Source organism: Vombatus ursinus, unplaced genomic scaffold (assembly GCF_900497805.2).
Source record: "Vombatus ursinus unplaced genomic scaffold, bare-nosed wombat genome assembly UNPS02014804.1, whole genome shotgun sequence".
Lineage (NCBI taxonomy): Eukaryota > Metazoa > Chordata > Mammalia > Diprotodontia > Vombatidae > Vombatus > Vombatus ursinus.
In genome coordinates this window covers 7,212,758-7,233,760 of record NW_020954582.1, presented here as the reverse complement: position 1 = coordinate 7,233,760, position 21,003 = coordinate 7,212,758, and the positions used below count along the sequence as shown (strand labels likewise).

General features: G+C 38.6%; 1 protein-coding gene and 1 pseudogene across 1 annotated transcript in view; both read right to left on the bottom strand.

Annotated features, from left to right (window-relative positions):
• NEGR1 (neuronal growth regulator 1) overlaps nucleotides 1-21,003 on the bottom strand; it is a 1,063,275-nt gene that overhangs the window by 130,515 nt on the left and 911,757 nt on the right. The window lies entirely within an intron of this gene.
• LOC114051701 lies at nucleotides 7,151-7,265 on the bottom strand (annotated as a pseudogene).

Here is a 21,003-nt window from a genome sequence, read left to right as displayed (position 1 = left end):
AAAGACCCGGAAATGGGCCTTCTTGCAAGTTCATTATGTAATTGCTGATCAGACCCTTGGTATTGGAACCTGCTCTTGTTTGCCAGCCTGCCTCCCTGCCATCTTTCTACCCAGTGGATACATCCAGTCATTTCCAAAGCTAATTTGCCCTTGATTATGGAGGCTGCCAAGACTAATCAATGTAAATCCTCTTGCTCTCTCATAAGAGCATTCCCTTTAATTACAGATGACCTCTAGGTCCTTCTTCCATCATAGGGAATCAATGTGGTATAGATGGTTGCAAGGGTGCCCACAGCACTACTACCAGCCAGGCCTTTTGGCTCCTATCATTTTTGTCTTTCGGATGCAGCCAGCCTCATACAATGTCCCTCTTTAAAGGCAACTCTCCTCTCTGACAGGAAGAAGACCTCTTCTGCCTATGATGTCCTGAGATCAATGTAGAGACCTGCATGGCACTGCAGAATATATGTGACTTTCTTCCCACTGTACTCAACAGTGTAGTAGGGCAGTCAAGAACCTTCATACAATGCTGAGTGCCTGGAGAAAGGCACAGTGGCTGGGGCCATATTCTATCATGGTTAGAATACATTGATAGTATTTTGTTTACTGTGGTCAGTTCTGGGTGCCACAGTTAAGACAGGACTTGGTGTAGCAGATAAAGAGTTATCCACAGAGCCAAGAAGACCTCAGTTCAAATCATTCTCTTGATGATACCTTTTGGTTGTGCAGCCCTTGGCACATCATCTAAACTCATGGTAGGAAACTCTAAATACTGCACATTGCAGAAAAGGTGCTGACCTATATTGATAAGGGAAGTTAGTCACAGGGGGCTCTTTCCATAGTAAGGAGGTAAAGGACTTTGCAAACAGGGGACCTGATTTCAAATGCCATCTCTAACTATCATTACCTGAGCAAATTTACTGAAATCATTTAAACTCCTTGGGCTTCATTTTCCCCATTTGTAGAAAGAGGTGGTTGAACTAGATGTCATCTGAGTTAATTTCCAGGCCAAGATCTAGGGTCCTCCAATGGCAAATGGCAACTCTGTCACCTATCCCATGATCACCTGGGTGTGTGCAGAGGAGTGAACCAGGACAGGGAAGGACCTAGAGCTCATACCATAGAAAGACAGAATTAAGAATGTTAGGTTAGCAGAGGAATGACTTGGACCTACATGGGAATATCTTCAACAGTCAACTTTACACAGCCTTTTGTGGTTTACAAAAGTCTTTAGAGATATTACTTTGTTTGATCCCCATGACAATCCTGTGAGGGAGGTACTGGTATTATTTCCATTTTTATTGATAAGGAGACTGAAGCTGAGGGAGTTTAAATAACTTGCCCAGGATAGAATAGCTATTAGGAGTCTGAGGTATATTTCACATTCAGGTATTTCAGACTCCAGTGCCAACACGGTATCCAATGTTCCAATATTCTGCTGCCTAAAAATTATCATGCAGAAGAGGGGATGCCATTGTCCTGTCTGGCATGCAGAAGCAAAACCAAAAATCCTGTGTGAAGTGCAGAAGGAGACAAATTTAGTTTAGATACAAGGAAAGATATCTTAACTTTTTTTGGTAGAGATCTATAATTAAGCTTAGCACAATACTTGGCACATAGAAATTTCTGGTGTGGAAACCCCCAACATGGATGCAGAGGTGCAACTTCTCTGTAACTTAAAGTATTAAGTGACACAATAGCATAGGGAATTTTCAGTGTGGAAACTCCCTCCTGAGATACAGAAGGGCAACTCATCTATAACTTACTTGCTAAAATTTCTCTGGTCACTGAGAGATGAAGGATTTTGTTCGTAGTCACACAACTAGTACATGTCAGAAGTAGAAACTGAACCAGTGTCTTCCAGACTCCAAAGCTGGCCCTCTATCCACTAAGTGTTGTTGTTCCTTCTAATGATGAAAGCTGCCCCAAAGTAGAATAGGCAGAATCTGGAGAGAGTAGGTGTCCTCTCACTGGAAGTCTGCAAGCAAAGGCTGGAGGACCATTTGTCTGGTCTGTTATCAAATGGATTATTCATTGATTACAGATTTGATTGGATCAGCTACAGATGACTTCTGAGATCCCTCCCAAAGAAGATTTTAAAATTCTTTCTTTTTCTTGGTTTTACCCAGCCATTTTAGATCTCTGAGTGACAGTGTTTGTTTTTCCAGTATGTGTTCCTATCTATATCAAAGAAGGAAGAGGCCTAAAATTTGTGTTGAAATAAGTTTAAAAGCTACTTCTGGAGGCAACCAAATTTTGTTTCAACCTTAGTGGTAGTTGTGAAGTACGTGAAAGTTTTTTTTTTTACCCGAAGATCATCTGCTGTTTCTGAAAGCCCTGCCCAAATATGAGAGTGAACAGAACTATTCACAAATGATCACATGCTAATATTCTTCAAAGAATTTTAATACTGAATAAAAGGAGGACTGAGGCAAATAAAGGGATTTTTTGTATCTGACAGAAAATGTTTTGGCTGTCGTTTATTGCTATGGAAACCATAACACTGCTAAAAAAATAAATAAAACAAAACATTTCTCTAACACCAACTGTGTTTACAGTACTAGGTAATGGGGGAGATAGAAAGTTCCAGTAACTTATGACTTCTGCCTCCAAAGAATTGATAATCCAATGGGAATACTTTATTGTTTTCAAAAACAAAAACAAAATAAAATGTTGATCATCACAGTGTTATGGTCACAGTGTCTCACAGTCATGTTTTTTAAAGGTACAGTCCAGTAGAACAATTCAATTCAATTCAATCAACATTTTGTGAGCGCTGACTATGCACAAGGTTGAGAAGTAGCCTAGCACAGTGGGGTAGCCTTGGAATGAGGTGAACTTTGCACATGATTGATTCTGTGAGGATGAGAACAACCCTGAACCTCTCATTGGCCCAGACAACCTCTTAAACTTTAAGTCGCATACAAGTTGCTAATCTTTATCAATGGAGAAAGTGCCATACCTTGATGACATCATAGGTTCATCCATTTCTAGTTTCATCACCAAAACATGTGCAAGATACTGAGCTAGGCCCTGTAGATAAGGAGGGAGAAATTAACCAGGTCCCTCATTCGAGGTATGTATATGACAGAGTTGAGGGAAGGAAGAGGACTGAGATCACTTTCCCTTGATCTATAGCATAGGGTTCTATTTGACTTTTACAGCTAGGAAGTCTCTGGGTTCACTTTCACCAAACCAGGGAAGTAAAATGCCTGCCAATGGCTAGCTTTTGGTGTCATATTAAAGTATTTTTAATGAAATTATTTTCCATAATTTGGACTACTAAAAGGGGAAATAGCTTCCATAGGCTTCAAAGGCCCTGTTAGAACTGAAGCAGTTTTTATACTTATTGGCTTTTAGATTAATGCTTAGGTATTGTAAAATAAATTGTCTGATTGATCAATCCATGCCTTTGCCTTCGTATTGCATGTAGGAAGCTGTATTATCAGGAGAAATGGCCCCCTGTTAACACACAACTACTCTCAGGAGACTAGTATCTGCATTTGCAATGAGATGATCAGTCAGACTCTTTCTTTATCAAATCCATTGATTACCAAAGAAATATCAGCTATCAAGGAACCCATATAAATGACCAGGCAATAAGCAAACCTGTTTGCATACATAAAGACCCATCCATATTATTTTACATTTAGGTTTTTAATGTTGCGGTAGCAGTAAATTCTACTTCAGGTTTTAGAGAATTAAATATATACATATATCCACAAAACAGTCAAATGAGGCATTTTTGAAGAAGACATACAAATCTGAAGTCCTTACAATAACACCTACAGGATAATTATGTTCTCAAAGCAAGGTAAATTTATTGGAAACACGTGAAAGCAAGAATTGGAATTACTGGAATTTTAGATGCAAACAGAATTTGTACTGTCATGCCAGGAGAATAGCAACTCAGCTTCTTAATTAAGGTCCCTTTACCGCTCTTTATTGTCAACTGCCAAACAATATCATTCCTTCACAAAAGAAATATCTTTTCCCCCCATAGAACAAAGCATTGCCTCTTTTAAAAAAATGAACTGTCAATTACCTAATATGAATTTTTCCTGATTATAAAATATGTTTTCTGCTCAGAACATCAAATGTAGAAATATTTCCCATAATTTTATCCACAAAATGCTTTGGAAGTGTGCCAAGAGGCAAGCATTTTAGAGATAATGTTTTATTACCAAAAAGTGAAGACAAGAACAGATTTGCATGCGGTAACTAGACTGCATTTGATAAAAATAAGCTGATTGCTTTATTGTCTTGGTATTTTCCTAACACTTTCAGTATTGCAGAGCCTTGATTGAGTTTACTGTGTGTGAAAGCATTAAAGCTCAGTGGAGAGACACTAGTTTTGCACATCACCTGTTGAGAAAGAAACTATTTATGATATTCTTAAACTAAATGGTTCTTAGGGGAAAATAACACATAAAGATCTGAGAACACTGCATATAAGGAAAACAAGCCACAGGAATTAAATGGAACAGAGGTTAATCCATTATTTTAATTGGCATCCAAGTTGTTGATGATTTTGGACTGCTGGAAATACTCTTGGAGGCATCAAGGAGAATGGGAGATGAACTTAAAGACTAGAGACTAACAGATGCCCTGATTTTTCCCCAAATGAGAAGAAGGATACTGGAAATTATAGCCTAGTGAGTCTAATAGTGACTCTGGGAAAAGTAAAAATCCAGAGCAGATTTTTAAGTGAATTGTTTGTGATCTGTTCATAAAAGCAATAGGGAGTACCAGAAATAAAGGGGGAGTCTCTAAGAAGAAGTCATGCTAGATGTTCTTATTGCCATTTCTGAAAAGCTTACTACACTTGTAAATTAGGAAAATGCTATGAACATAATGCATATTTCTAGATTTTATCAGATAGTTGACAATTTCCTGTGAGGAATGGTTGGCCTCAAGTGGTAGTGAGTTCTGCATGTCTAAACATTTTAAAGTGGAGGCTACTGGGCAACTTGTTGACTATGTTGTAGAAGGGGTTATTATTTTAGCTCTGGGTATATTAGATAACTTTCAAGGTTGTAATCAGTTTTGAGATTCTGTGATTCAGTGACATCTCAGAGGACGTTATCAGCACCACGGATAGTAGAAATAAGAAACTCTGCTCTATGAGCTCAAGGGTTGAAAGAGGCAGGGTAGAGCTTTTGACATATGAACAGCAGTATGTGATAATTGTGTGTGTGTGTGTGTGTATGTGTGTGTGTGGCAGGCCACCAGGAGGTTGAGGAGGAAGAGTGCTAATTTTAGGTTGGCTACTGTAGTACAGTTTTTTCTTTTTTATTATAATGTTATGTACACATTGCGCCCCTTTTTGGCAGGGAGTTTGACAGATTGGAGTGTGTCCAGACGGGGATCATAAGATCATAGATGTGAGCTATGAAAGGGACCTCAAAGGTCATCTGACCTAACTTTCTCATTTTATAGATGAGGAAGCTGAAGGCCATGGATGTTAAGTGATAACCAGAATGGTGAGTTAATTAAAAGTTGCAAAGTAAAAACACAGGAGAAAAAACTGAGGATGATTAACCTAAGGGAGACTTTGTGGGGTCACGATCATGGTCTGGGTAGTTTTGAATAAAGTGCTCCATCATCCTTAAAGTTCTCAAAAATGTTCTCATTAGACATTTCAGGCAAAAGATTACAGTTTAGTATTAGGAAAAATTTCCCAACCCCAAGATCTGTCAGAAAATGAATTTGACTACCTTGTATGGAGTGAATAGTATCTCAAGAGAGGTCCTCCAGCAGAGGTGTGATGGGTGGCTGCATGCAGCATCAAACAGGGATGCTATCAGCCTCATAGGAGGTGGTGACGAGGCTGGATGACATAACTTGATACTGTCTCTGTGATTCAATACTGTTATTTCCATTACAAATAAACATGAAAGGCAGATGAGTAGGATCAGAGAATGTTTTCTCTAGAAGGAGTCCTGCACTAAAAGTCAGAAAAATATGTGTTTGAATCCTGCTTCGATTACTATCTATACGATGCTGGTGAAGTCACTTAAACTCTACCAATCTCAATTTTGTCATGTGCAGAAATGGATAACAGCCTATACCACCCATGGAAGTTGTGAAAATCAAATGAGATAATGCATGTAAAGCATTTTGCAAACCTGATAGTGCCTGTGGGATCAAAGAATTCAACAGATAAGCCACACATCCCCCTCTGCTTAGGTAGGATGAGAGGGAAAACAATTCAGATAATACTAAGATGGTTAGAAGGAAAAAAAATAAAATAAACAACCTCCACCATATTATTCCACTAGAAATTTCCTGTCACTCCCTATCTAGCTGAGCTGGAAGGACTGGTAGGTACATGTTTGAAGTACCTCAAAGGACATGGAGATGTTTCACCAAAGGCTTCTCAAGCCTCTTGTGCTTTTTGCATTTCTCTAGGGTGAAGGGAAAGAGATCAGTGCTCGGCAATTAGTCAGCCACTCTTGGGATGGTCCAAACCCTCAGGCAGCATTACCTCTACCTACTTGGTAAACTCCTTTCTTGGACTGGTTGGGTCCTGCTAGTATAGCTATGGTCTTCCTGTGCTCTGTCCAGGGTGCTCAAGGTAGACGATATTTTTTCTACCATTTCCATAGAAGCTGAGGAGGGAGAATGAACATAGAATTACAGGTCTAGAACATAAGGGACATCAGAGATCACCTATTCCACCACCCTCACTTTAGAGATGAGGAAACAGTCTTAGAGAGGTTAAATGCCTTGCCCAACATCTCATAGCTAGCATCCAGAAGTCAAAACCAGGTCGTCTGAATCCAAATCCTGTCTTCTTCTCAAGGCACAATTTTAGAAGAGGAGTAGTAGTAGTAGTAGTAGTAGTAGTAATAACAATAATAATAAAAATAATGATAATACTTGACATTTATATAGTGCCTTAATATTTTAAATGTATTTTGCATATATTATTCCATTTATTCTTTATAACCCAGTGAAATAAGTACTGTTATTTCCCCCATATCCTGATGGAGAAATTGAGGCTGAAATTAAATGATTTGCCAAGGCTTGTAGAGTTAGCACTTAAGTGTCTAAGGCAAGGCTCAAGCTCAGGTCTTTCTGACTTTCAATGTCAAAAATTTCACTACTACATCCCTTATCTGCTTATGACTTAGTCAGTCAACAAGTATTTATTATGTGACTTAGATGCCACAGAATAGGTGGCAATGCCTTGATGGTACATGTATTGTAAAAGTCACTAGGACCTCTTCCATCCTTGTCCATTTGATCCTTTTCAAAAACGAAGGGTGAACAACATAACAACATATTAAATGACTGCCGTGTGCTAGGCATTGTTGTTAGCACTGGAGACCTAAGAAAGGTAAAAAATAGTCCCTGACCTAAAGAAGCATATTCTAGTAAAATGGGTATAATTCATGTCAATATCTAAGTGTACAGTCAATATATACAGAATAGATGAAAGGTAATCTGAAAAGGGAAGACATAAGAGGCTGCTGGAGGTAGAGAAAGGCCTTCTGCAGAAGCTGGGTCTTGAGCCAAGTCTTGGAAGAATCAAAGGAAATGGAGGTATAAGTGAGGAATTTCTTCATTCCAGGCAGGAGGGGACTACCAGTCCAGAGGTGTGGGCATGAGAGATGAAGTGCTGTGTTCTACAACTGCAAGTATGAACACTGAGTTTTCACTCACAGGAGTTATTTAGGCAAAAGGCAGAGCACTACTTGTAGAGAGATGGGAGGACAGAGCTCTCAGGCTTCTCCAGGTTACACTAGTTAGCTACTCATAAATGTTTCCAACCCTGAGATCATCTTATTTTGAGAAAGTGTGGTCTGGTGAACTTTGCTTGAGCCTCCAAAAAAGCAAACTACCATAAGTATGATACCTCCGCTTAAGCCAATAGGTGGAAATAATTCTTTTCAAGACTCTGTTGCCTGAACTATGGCAGAGAGCTGCCACCTAGTGTCAGCTTTCGCATAGTTGTATACGAGCCTGATTTCCAGAGTGAATCAATACATTTGTCACCTCTCCCAAGCTAGAAGGTTCCTTAGGGATCATCTGGTCCAATTTTCTTATTTTAAACATGATACTTGGCAATTCTATGTGACCTTACCTAGGTCATGGAGCAGGTAAGGAGTGTAGGTGGTGAAAAGGGAGCCATGAGTAGATTCCATCAGTTTGCTCAGATCATGCCAGCCAAATGGAATAGACCAGGGAGCCATTTCCAAGGGAATCTTTGAAATTATGTGACCCTTTCCGCTTGGTCTGAAACTTGGTGGGAAGCACCATTTTTCCATTGTCTCTCTAGCCAGAATGATCTGTGTCTTCAAAAGGGTCTAAGTCAGGAAGGTGTGCCTTATCTACATTCATGTTTGAGGGAACACAGGGACTCCTTCACTGGCACATTGGAGAGTGACAACTATATGGGTCCTTTCAAACCACATGGTCCCTCAGTAATGGACCTAGATCTTGGACCTTATTATCTTTTCTTCATCATTTGAGGTGCAGGGAGCATAGTCTCTGACCTGGGGCAAGAGCCATGGGGATCAATGATTCCAGGAATCTAGGGTGTTGAAGGTAGCCCAGCAGCAGTGCCTTGAGGAGCAGAGGTCCAAGTCAGCCAAGCTGAATCAGAAATGATGCTAGCTTTGGATGGGAAATTGATGGGACCAATGCTACATAGGAACTAAGCTAAAATGAGATCCTAATTTCACCATTACCAAAGATGAAGGTGGTTTAGAGGGGCTTATGCTCCTGAGGTGGTAGAAGAAATGTTTATATTTTATTTTGGCTATGTCTTTGAAGTAAATTTCTCTTGTGAAAGGTATTAGATGCTTAGTTCTTAAATGACTGTGTTGCTGCTCACTGAGCCCCTGAAGTGAGGAGAATATAGCCAATGGAGGCTTGATCCAATTGCAGAGATAAGAAAAACCCACAAATACCTCGAGGTGCCCGAGAACCCTTTGGAAGAAACCCAACAGGTCTTTCCCTGAGAGTGGGCCCAGAACAAAACCTATTACACTGGAATTTGAATTCTAGGCTTCACCCTTCAGATCAAGCAATCTCTCCTGTTAGGCTTTGAAGAAGCATGGTGTGAAACTGGCAAGCCAAAAAAAAGTTCTTGTCCTGCAGTGATTATTGGAAATGCCTGACTTCAAGATTGGGCATAGAGGATCAAAGGAACAAAGGTCTTGAGATGAAAGGGTACTTAGAAACGATCTCTCATAACCTTCTTATTTTATATACAAGGACATTGAGGCCCAGGGAGCTTTGAGTGACTTGCCTATGCTTCTTGAATTGTAACATCTACTCACTTGTTGCTTTTAGGCTCACTCATACTTGCAATTTTACTTCTGCAATCATTCAAATCACTTTTTCCCAGATATATCAGTATGTGAATGTGTGTTGTGATTTCTGTCATTATGCTGAACTCCTATCATAATAATAAATAAACTCCTTTCTCTGAGGCAGATTGCAATCCATGTATATGCAAATAGATGAGATTTAGGGAGTTGCTTGAGGTTCATAGATTTGTTCAAGATGATAGAGATCAGGGCTTCTTAAACTCTTTCCACTTGTGACCTCTTTTCAGATTTTGGCAGTGTGATGGCATGCACAATGCAAAGTGTGCATGTTGTGTGTTCAGAACCAAGGCTGCAGTGAAGTTATGAGATGCAACTTGGGCAAACACTGTCAGAAACACCTCAGATTCATTACACATTTTATTGTGAATTAATTTTTGGTTGTTGCACATTCAGAAACCTTTCATCATTACTAAATTTTTCACCACCCCATATGGGGTTGAGACCCACAGTTTGAGAAGAGCTGATAGATAACAAGTGACAGAGGAAGGATTTGCACCTAAGACCACCTGATTCCAATCCCAAGTATCCATTCACTAGGCCGCACTAATTCTACAGAAATATTAGTATTGATTTTTTTAACAAATGAAAATTAAAGTTCTGTTCTGCTGTTGGGCTTAAAGATGCCAAATTCATTCACTCAAATGCTTCAAGATCAGGGTGAAGTTTTCCTCTATTCAACAAAGAAAATTCTATGAACAACCTGGATGGAATTTTTAATATCATTGCCCTTGAACAACTTAATGTACACTCCTAGAAGTTAGTTTTTTATTCTAGTTTCTTTCCTCTCCAATATATTTTTCAACAGCTGCCAACAAACCCAATCTTTCCCATACACAATTCTAACCATTTCACTCACTTTGTCAATAACCTTCACTGGCTCCCTGTTGAACATAAAATAACACACAAATTCCTTAGCCTGATATTTATCACTTTCCATAACTGGGCTGCAATCAACCTTGCCAGTATTGTGTGATTAGAATGCATTCATTCTCCGTACAATAAAATGAACCTTTCAACTATTCCCTAAGTTATTCCAGCAACCCCTACCTTGGCACATTCATTCATTTCTTCTCTTTTATATAGCAAACATTCTTTCCTCCTCCTCATAAAATGTAATCTGTTTCTGTTTCTTTCTTAGAGATGTAGCTAGGGTACCACTCCCTCAAAGCATCCCCCACTCTTTTTGTTATTTTTATACTATGCTTATCTTTGTATGTTAAATTTATCATTAGATTATAAGCCTCTTGGGTGCTGAGCTTCTGCCATTTTTCAGTTTTATATCATCATTAACTAGCCTGGCACTTTGTATGTAGTGGGCTCTTAATAACTATTTGCTGAATTGAACTTGAAAGCTGAGGGTCCCCTTGCCCAGGGCAGACCATGTGTGTAGGCAAGATAGATGGTTACTTATTGTTATCATTTAAGAAGTACTTGAAAGGCTCTCCTACCCTAAAATATGTGCTGCAGGGGCAGCTAGGTGGTGCAGTGGATAGAACACCGGCCCTGAAGTCAGGAGGACCTGAGTTCAAATCCGGCCTCAGACCAAACACTTGACACTTACTAGTTGTGTGACCCTGGGCAAGTCACTTAACCCTAATTGCCTTAAAGTAAAAAAAAAAAAAAAGTGCTGCAGAAATTTGTCATGCTGACTAAAACTTCACATCCTGAACCAAAACTGACTTAAAATATTCTTAACTATTGTAACTTTAAAAACAAACAAACAAACAAACAAATACTTCTCCCTCTGTTTAAATTCCATTATAGACCCTATGTTCACAGACAGGGGGAATCATCTAGCACATATATTATTGAAAGTCTAATCACTTACTAGACTGAAAGCCATTACTTTAAACATTTCAAGCTTTACTCATATCTGGCTCTTTCCTGTATAGATCTCATATTTAATTGACCGGGGAGGGGGGGTGGAGTGGTGTCAATTGAGAATTTCTCTTTTACATTAGGATCTTTTATACTCCTATTTCCATTGTGTTTATCAAATGATTTTTATAGCTCAGCTCATTATACCTTCCCCCACTCCAGTAGGATGCCTAACTAAAATAGCTTGTTAGATTTTTTTCTTATCCTTATTACAATAAACTAATTTGCTATAACATTCAGTGTTAGTAGAAAAATACTGTTGAGATAGCCAAAGATATTAATGACAACCTCAACATGCCCATTAGCTTCTTGAGAAAAACAGGAGGATAAGGCAATGTATCAGAAGCAGAATGGTTAAAGGGAAGGTTGTTGGAATTTAGGGTCAGAGGCTAGGAGTTCCTGTCACATCTCTGACACTTACCAGCTATGGGACCCTGGGTAAGTTGTTTGACTTCTTTTGCCTGTTTCCTCATCTATAAAATGAGAGGGTTGGACTATATGGGCTTTAAGCTCTTTTAAATTCTAAATCTATTTTCCTTTTATCTTCCTAGGCCAGTACAACTACAGGAAAGGAAAGGAATTATTCTATCTTTGGAAAGAAACAGATTTGTCATAACAAGGTGTCACTAAGACAAAACTGATCAGTGCCAACCTTCCCTCCTCCCCCATTTACTTCGTAAGGAGTTAGAAATGATTCAGAGAGGGAAAACATATTTTCCCAGAGTTCATTTTTTATATAAATGATTTATTATAAACAACATTGATGATCAATACAACTAATTAAACTTGCTCAGTGACTATTTGCATTTACATGGATGAATCCTCTCTGAATTCTGGGAAAGAAATTTTCCTTCCAGTTCACCTCCTTGCTCCATTGCATATAAGCACATTGTGAGGAGTCTCTTTGAGGCTCTAGTGTGTGAAGTGGGGCCAGGGGCAGGACTTGCCTTAATGGCTCTTCAGACTCATTTCCATGTGAAAAGAAGGGCCTGTGCATGTGATCTGCTCAACAGCCCATACTGAAGAACTGTGGCTTCTGTCGTACCTTGTTGATTAACTCTGGAGAGTGTGTAGTATATATCTTCACAATCATTTTAAAAAGACTTCCTCATTTTTTTAAAAGATGGAATCCTTTCCTTCTTTCATGTATTATCCTTCTCAACCTCATCCAGAAACTAGAAGCTTCAGATACCTTGCCTTGGCCAGTGGGCTCTTTTCCTCAAGTACTACCTCTGTGCAGGCCTGAAACACAGTCCTCACTTACTTTTGCCTCTTCGAATTGGTGGCTTCCTTCAGCAGTCTGCTCACCTTTCACTTCCTTTAGGAGATAGACTTTTTCCCTTTTGTTGTTAATTCAGCCCTTAATACTTTAAATGTAGGTCAAATATATTTTGTATTGATTCATCTATTTGCATATTTCCCCCCTGAACGGTGATTTCTTGAAGCTCCATGAGATCAGAGATTATTTATTTTTGTCTCATCTCCAATGAACAGCAATATGCCTGACACATAGTAGGCACTTCACAAATGCTTGTAATGTTGAGTGTGCTAAAGAAAATAAGGTTCAGGGATCTTTTGCTTTCAAATAACAGATTTCAGTTTCTAATTCTAAGTCAAATTTTTTTTAAACACTCAACGTGCATTTAATATAGAACTAAAATAAGGAGACAGGTTTCGAGGTGGATAGAAATTGAACATCATCTGGGAAGTCTTGCCTGGCTAATTAATTGCTTCACAGGCCAATCTATTAAAATGCATATTCTCATTTAATCCCCAGTCTTTAAACTTTTAAATGTACCCTTTTGCTTCTGTGCTGTGCCAATAGTTTATGTGTTTACTTAATAAATATTTCTCCGCATGTTCCTAGTATGCTCATATGTAGCAATGGTTATCTACCATGGTCTGATCTATGATATCTGGTTGAAAAAGAGAATGTCTCCTTCAGCCATGCCTTCTCTTAGGGACCATCTCAACAGACTCCTATTTAGTGGTCCTCCCTCAAGTCTCACCTCTCCACAGAGCCTCCAGGCCAATATTCCTAAAGAACAAATCCGACCAGGTTAATATCTGTTCTAATAAGTCCCAGTGGTTCCTAATTGCCTCTAGGATTAAATAATAATATACAAATCTGTTTAGTATTTAAAGACCTTCACAACCGGAAGTCAGTCCACCTTTCCAGGCTCTTTACATATTACATATTACTTCCTTTCATGACCTTGTCAGCCCAACCAGATTGACTTTCTTAATGGTCTTCACCAATGACATTTCATTTCTTGTCACCATTGCTGTGTACTGACTGTCTTGTATGTGGGGAATGTACTCTACTCCCTCCTCAACTTGACTGATTATTTAGTTTTCTTCAAAGTTCACCTCTATTGCCACCTTATACAATCAATTAACAAGTATGTATCAGGTGCCTACTATGCGCCAGGTACAGTGCTAGGCACTGAGGATGCGAATCTAATGAATGAAATAATCTCTACTCACAAAGAGCTAGGTTGACTGGTTTTTAGGATGCAAGAGGAAGAGTAATCTAAAATGAGACTAGAATGATAGGTTGGCACAAGATTGTGAAAGGTTTTAAAAGCTAAACAGAGGAGTTTTTATTTAATTCTAGGGATAATACTAAGCCAGTGGAGCTTTTTGAGTGAAGGCTGAACACGTTCAGATCTGCACTTAAGATGCCTTTTGATAGCAGTATAGAGGAAAGAATCAAATAAGGAAAGGCTTGGGGCAAGGGGACTAATTGGATGGCCATAGCAATAAAATAAGAAAGAGGAGAGGAGGTCCTGCACTGAGCCAGTAGTTGTCTGATTAGAGAGAAGAGTCAGATGCCAGCTGTACTGTGGAGGTAGAAATGTCAACATTTTGCAACTGATTAGACATGTGAGATGAGCAGGAGTGAGCAGTCAAGGAAAACCTCAAGGTTAAAAATCTAAGCACTGAGAAGGATGGGGATGCTCTCTCCACAAAACAGGGAAGTTTGAAAGAGACATGGGTTTGTGGGGCAAGATAATGAGTTCTCTTTTAGACATGTTGAGTTTGAGATGCCTACAGGTCATCCGATTCTAAATGTTCAAAAGCCTTCCACAGTGCAGGATTGAAATTCAGAGAAGAGACTTGGCCTGGATTTATGGTTCTATGAGCCATTGGAATAGAGATCATAATTAAATCCATGGAAGCCAATAATATTACCAAGAACAAGTTTAGACAGAAGGGTAAGAGCCTTGGGGAAAACTCATAGTGAGGGGGTGTGATATGGATAATGAACCAGTACAAGAGCCTCAGGAGAGGTCAGACAAATAGGAGAATGGGAAAAGAATGTTGTCACAAAAACCCAAGGATAAGAAAGTGTTAATGAGGAGAAAATGGTTAATTGTGTCAAATGCATCCAAGAAGTTAAAAAAAAAAGACTATCATGTTTGGTCATTAAGATCTCATTGGTAACTCCAGAAAGTGAAATTACAGTTGAATGATGAGGTTGACAAGCAAACTACAAGAGGTTGGGGAGGAAACTCAAGTAACAAAGACAGTTAATCTAAGTATGTTTAAGGGAGAAAACCTCGAGGACAATAGCTTGAGGTGATGGCAGGGCTTGGCTGAGGGTTTTTCAAGAATTCAGGAGCTAGGCATGTTTAAAGACAATAGTGAAGGAATGAAGAGACCAAAGATGCAAGAGACTGAGGGGATAGTAGAGGTGTCAGTGTGATAAAATCCACAAATGGGCCTTGGCAAGAAGGATCATGTGATTTCCAGAGAGAGTGAGGGATGATGTCAAGGGCTTTTGAGGTGAAGAGAAGCAGCTAGAAATGAGCTCGCATCAAATGGCCTCAATTTTCTCAGCACCGGAAGAGGTGAGGTTTTCAGTCTCAGATTGAGAAGGAAACATTGTGTGAGAAGCATGTGGAGAGAAGACAAGGTTTGGAAGAGCTTTACTGGGCCGTGAGATAGAAAATCAATGATGGAAAAAGAAAATGGCTTCCCTGTTGTGGCGAAGACCACAGGCTGAGTCAGCATGGCTGGGTGACTTCAGCTCCACTCAACTGCATGAAGACTTTGCTCACCACTCTCCAGCATCTAACCCCTCTCCTCCCACCTAACAACACGGTATTTGCTTTGTAAATTTATTCAATAAATGTATATTGATTAAATTAATTAAATGAAACAATTCACTCAACTGGTTATTGCTCTACATAACATTAAAAATACTTTTTTTTTCATAAAAGACTGTATTTATTGATTTGGGGACAGAGTGGATGTATTTTCTGCACAATGTGGATATACCCAATGATCTCCAACGTAGAAAGGGCAAAAACAAGCAAACAAAAACATTGTTACCAATGTATATGACAACATTGGAGGAATGTCTGACCCCATCATTCATATTTCATCCTACCAGTCTTAGTTCCCTACCCTGGATGTGGAGGGATGCAGCCATGGCTAACTGAAATAATCTTGCCCAATGGGATCCATGAAAAATTTTAGAGTCTGAAAGGACAACTAGGTGAGTGGGTAGGGTACTAGTTATGGGGGTAGTTATTGGGCTATTATCTGTGGGAGAAAAGAGTGCATCAAATTGTGAAGTCAACTTGATATTGGGGATGTAGATGCATTAGTTAGTTGTGAGGGGCAAAGTGTTCCTGGCTTGTGAAATGTTTCTCTGAGGACCCATCCCAGCATTACTGTAATATAAATGAGAAAGCCCGAATGTGGTGCCCAGTTTGGCACCTCATGTTAACAACAGGAAACAGAAAAACCAGGTGTTATTACTAAAGTAAAAGAGGTCTGAATTCATAGCCATGAGATTGACCTTTGATGGAGCCACTTCTGGCTGAAAGTGTTGAAAGAGATTGGATCATATCTGCCTTTACCCCTACTTTCCACCATGTATAGGAAGGGGGACACTGTATGGCAAGAAGAAACCATGAGAGAAAGGCCTGGTAGGGAGAAGTAATTCCTACCCCTTTGTAAAGTCTTAGAATAAACACCAAGGGAAGCAATGAATGATAATTGTAGTCATCTGGAAGAACCATGCCAGGTAATATCAACGAAGAATGACCACGAAAGCCTCAGCTGGAGGAACATGCTAAGGAGCCACACCAGTTGGGAGATTGATTGCCCCTAGAATGGCCTCTGGGGAGATTTGCTCTGAGGCAGATGTCATTATTTTCCATTAGATCTTGATTTTATTTGAAAGGTAAATAAGTGAGCTCAAGCTCTGGGCTTGTAACATCATAGATGACAAAACTGAGGTGCCAAAGAACAAAGTTCACACATTATCATGATATGAACATTGATCCAGGAGAGTGACAAATCCTTTTAAAGTGTAACTGAGACTTCTTGCCATGTGAGACTCCTTACTACAAGCATCAAATCATTTCCACGGGACTAAAGACTGAGACTTTTGTCTTTCTCAATCTTAATAGACCCACTCAGAACAAATAGATATGTAATAAAGGTTGGTGATGACACTGATGTTGATTGTGCCTATAAAGAGGATTTCCATGGCCAGTGCAGAGTTGTAATCCCTAATTTGAAGCCCCCTGCTTTCTGGTGACTGTCTCAATCATGCTTTATTGCTTCACTGTGCTCCTGAATTTGAGAGTAGTGATATATTCTGAACTAGTGTAACCAGTCTACTAAAATCAATAAGGAAAACATGAATTTTGAGGCAGAGCAGAAGTTGTGTTGAAAAATCATGGACTGAATAAACACTGGGAAATAGAGCAGAGAGAATTCTTTTTTTATTTTTAATAAAGAATTTTCTATCCCAAATAGCATCATAGTTTTTGCTATGCTTTTATCTGAAAAATTAATCAACTAATTATGGATAATTATAATTAATATCTGAATTCATTATATGTGAGCATATTAATTAGGATTCTGAAATACATTCTGAACTTTCAAAACAGTTATAATCTCACAATCAGAGAATAATGTGAGCTTGATTGTTTGAAGTTTTTTTTTTTCCTAAAAAACTTCAAACCTTGAAATAAATTTCAAATTAATGCTATAAAAATGCTGTTTGTTTTTCAGGATCTCATATCTCAGCTCACAGATAAATGTTTACAATCATAAACTTTCTGACATGGGATCATGCCTGCAGTAAGAGACTAAACCATTGTGATTTTGCTTAAGGTTTTTCAGAGACAGGAAGTCAGTTTAGTTTGGCAGGCTAAGCAAAATCCAAGCACCTTCTATTTTATGAAAGCCCAAAGAATAAAAATAGTTGACAAAGTGGAACAATCTGCCAAGGCTTATTCATTTGACAACAGGATTCATATCATATTTGATTGAAATGACCTCTATCTAGCACATTTCAAGAGGGCTGCCTCTGGAGGTCCTGGCTTCTGCCTCATTGAATGGAGTCAAGCAAAGCCCAGAGGTTCACTTGCCTGGTATATTGTAGAGGGAATTCTTCCTCAACTACATGTTGGACTAGTTAAGGTCCATTTTACCAATATTGCAATTTATGCTCAACTCCTAGGAAAGCCCTCTTTGCTTAAAGTGAGGCACAACCATAAAAATGTTTGGATAATTCTCATCTTAACATTGTCCTTCAACTTTCAATATGACTTTTGGGCATGTTGTTTATTCTCTTTCTTTTTTCCCACTTTCCTCAGCTCTACAATGGAGACATTAGTTCTGTGAAGACCTAAAGAAATTTTAAAATCCTGGAAATCTAAAAGGTTTCATAAAGCCTCAAGAGTTGTAATCATTAATATCTTTCTTCAATTCATCAACTCCATCTCTATGACCTTCAAGAAATCCCATTTCCTGAAATGTAAATGAACAACACACAAGCCTGCTTCCAGTTGTCTAAAAACACGTGGAGGGAAGAATCATTTACTCTGAACAACAAGGGCATGCATTAAAAGCTTGAATTATTTTCAAGTTATGATTGCCATGGACCAATGAATGATGATTTCTAGGATTAAGAAGATAAATGAGAAGTGCGTTTTTTCATGGTGAATTAGAAAGTACTGGTACTTTAAATCAGTTTATGTAGTCAATAGACAAATCTGTGTTTCAAAGTACAGTTTACCTGCCACCTTCTACATAAGACTTTTCCTAGTTCCTACAATTGCCTAACTCTTTTACCCCCACCAACTAAGTTGTATCTATTCATCAATATGCTTCATGTATTCCAATGTTCATGTTGTCTTGGCAGTTAGAATGTAAGCTCATTGAGGGTAAGGTACTGTTTCCTGTTTTGTCTCTGTATCCCACATGTCCCGCATGGTACATGCCATTTAATAGGCTTACTTTCTGTTAATTGAATAACTGATCTTCTTTTTGAAATTACTATCACTTTGTATACATTTTCCACTTACTTACCTACTTTTATGTTTTATTCCTTCCATTGTATGCCAGCTCCTTGAAGACTTGGGACTTTTTTTTTCTTTTCTTGCCTTTGTATCCCTAGCTCCAATAGAATGTCTTGCACATAGCAGGTGCTAAATAAATTCTTGTTGAATTAAATGAGCTTTTCTTTATTTACTAGTTTTCTAAGACTACGCGGCACAAATTAATGCTGGCCTGTTGTTATGTTTTTGTATTGTACGGATAGATGCAGGATGAGTGACAGGACCAGCTTAAGAACTGGTGAGTCCATTAGAGGCCATCTAATCCAATGACTTTATTTTAAGAAGAAGAAACTGAGTAATAGAGAGAGAGAGAGTTGCCCTATATCACACAGGTGCCAAGTGGCAACACTAGGATCCAAGCCAGGGGTCAGATCTGAACCAACATACTATGTCTCCCAGACCAGCATCTTTTCTCCAGCACCAGGCTGCCTCCCTTAAATTTTGAGGCTATATCAATGAATTTGATGGACAAAAAAGTCATTTTGGTGGGGACCATCTTAATACTACACAATATGTGAAATTCTGTAGTTTGATGAGCTAGGGCAAAGCTAATGGTTTCTATTTGGGACTCCTTGTCTGTTTTTCTCATAACTTATTACTCTGTCCCAAATTATTGGACATTCTTTTCTCATGCTGGACCAATATTAACACAAAAATCAACTGAAATATTGCAGCACAATGAAAGACATCACCTTTTATCTTGGCAGGGGGGAAGAAAATAAGATTTAGTCAGTATCATTGGCATGATAGAAGTCATTTTCAAATATGGCGGTCATTACAGGGAGAATTGGAGAAGAGAAATAGAAATAGCAATGATTTAAATTTTCAAATGCCCTGTACACTTCATTCAGATTGAAAAATGCCTCTTACCTTTCAAACTCTGAGACTCTGGAACTGATCAAAGCAGAGTTTTCTTTTAATCTCACTACTTGTTATATTGCATGGGCCTTTTCTTGAATAATGATGTTAATAATTCAATTTTCCTTCCTGCCAATTGAAACAGATTCTGACTTGTCAGGAATATATGAAAAATCTAGGTTATAGACTCAGTGTACTCATTTCTTCTGAATTTATGGCCATAAATTATTTGAATAGAGTTCTACCCATCTCTCTTCTGCGTTTCCAATCTTTCTATGAAGGTACCCGCTTTGTCTCTACCTTAATTCTCTAGCCACAATGTTAGACTCTATGAGATCCATCTAGAACTATTTTTTTCAAACGGAAGCAGCAAATGAATTGACTATTATAATATTTCAAAGAGCCTAGATTTTCTACCCCATTGATGGTAGTGCTATAGAAAATGACTTCCTCCCCCCCAAAAATGACTCATCATATCAAATGACTGAAATCTTGACGTGCAAGAATACCCAAGAGGTCATTTAGTAGATGGGGTAGCTAGCTGGTGCAGTAGATAGAGTGCCAGGAGTCAAGAAGACTCATCTCCCTAAGTTCAAATCTGGCCTCAGACTCTTACTAGCTGTGTGAAAATAAATTCATTTGAGTCTATTCCATACAAGACTTAAGTCAAACCTTTCTACACTTGAAAATCACACTAAAAGAGAAAAAAAAGCATTTGGGCAGTGGCCTAGGATGACTTTTAAACAAATTATTCAATCTGTATATTACAAGAAGGAATTCAGTATATTGTAAGTATTTATTTGCTTTATTTTCAATAGCAAAACTGGAGTCAAGAAGTTCTCTGATTTGTCAAAACCTTCTTCAGAGTAATCAGAGATAACAGATCTTAATGAATTGTACGTCTTAATGATTAAGAATCACACTCTAGTGCTCGAGAGTTCTAGTTTCGTTGATTTCCCATTTGACCTTGAGTGTCATCTTCAAAATGGAACTGGTTTTAATGATGCTCCCAGTTCCCCCTTCAGATTGCTCTAGGATTGTCTACGGTCCATTGTTCTGGAAGTGATTCAGAATTCTAGGTCATGTCTACATGATCTCAAAAATTAACATAAAATTAGGTGAGTCAAGTGAGACAGTTAAAATAATAGCACTTCTAAAAAATATTTCTGATTGATTCTTGTTAATGAAGTTTCCATCTCAATTCTAAATTCTCCAGTTCTAGACTGACTTCAAATGAATACCCCTCATAAACTTGGTTACCAGAGAAACTGCCCTCTTTGCTATTTCTTGTACACAACATTTAATCTCCGACCACCTTGCTTTTGAACAACCTATCCTCCCACCTGGCATGTTCTCCCTCCCCACTTCTACCTCTTAGATTCACCAGCTGATGTTTAGTTTCAGCTGCATGATGCTTTTCCTAATGGTCTCTCTTATTTTTGCTCTCCCCTTGACCCATTGAAATGGCTTTGAATTTAATTCGTATGTCTTTTATATTGATTTGTCTGTGTACATATTGGGTTCCTTTTCCCGCTCTCCCCACTGGAGTGTAAATTCCT